The sequence below is a fragment of the Bison bison genome, unplaced genomic scaffold (genome assembly GCF_000754665.1).
Source record: "Bison bison bison isolate TAMUID 2011002044 unplaced genomic scaffold, Bison_UMD1.0 scf7180017864183, whole genome shotgun sequence".
In the NCBI taxonomy this organism is placed as follows: Eukaryota; Metazoa; Chordata; class Mammalia; order Artiodactyla; family Bovidae; genus Bison; species Bison bison.
This window is the reverse complement of record NW_011494755.1, coordinates 1,231,339-1,232,061: the sequence shown is the minus strand read 5'-3', so window position 1 is coordinate 1,232,061 and position 723 is coordinate 1,231,339.

The window sequence follows — 723 nt, the reverse complement described above, 5'->3', positions numbered from 1 at the left end:
TCGAATAGCGGAAGGTGTCTCACCCTAGACTCCTTCTCGAGTGGGTCTTAGAAGCCCAGGCATAATTAGTAAGCATGGTGGGTTCCGCGCTCCAGATGGAGACTCAGCTGGAAGTTAAAGGGAAGAATGACATGGGGAGACCAAGCGTTGGTGAGCAAGGCCCATAGCTTTATTTTTAACAGGGGCTTTTATACCCTAAGTTACACATAGAGGACAATAGGGGATGCAAAGTCAGCAGTCTTTGGTTCTTATCAAAAACCAAGGTTTCTTTCCTGCAAATGTATCGTATACAAATGATTTAGGTGATTTACATCATCTTCTGGCCAGAAGGCCTACTAACATTTTATGACTCTTGACAAGGACTCATCAACAAAGACTTATTTTCTCTAAGAGTAATTATTTCAAGGTTTGGCACCATCTTCCAAAGATAAAATTGCATTCCTATAGGGCGGATGTGTAATGGGTTTACAACAAAGAAAGAATTTATTACCTTAAGGGTCTAAAGTTACTAACACCAAGGCCACTACTTATTTTTTCTACATACCCACTATTAATTGATACATATTCAAGGATACAATTCAGGGGATGTGAAAACTTGGCAACAAGCATTGACTCATCAATGAAATCCTTTACTAGTTTATTCTGACAGTTTTTAACTCTCTGAGAGGCTCTAAGCTATTTGAATATCTTAAGCTTCCCATGCCTCTCGAGGCTGGGAGACTG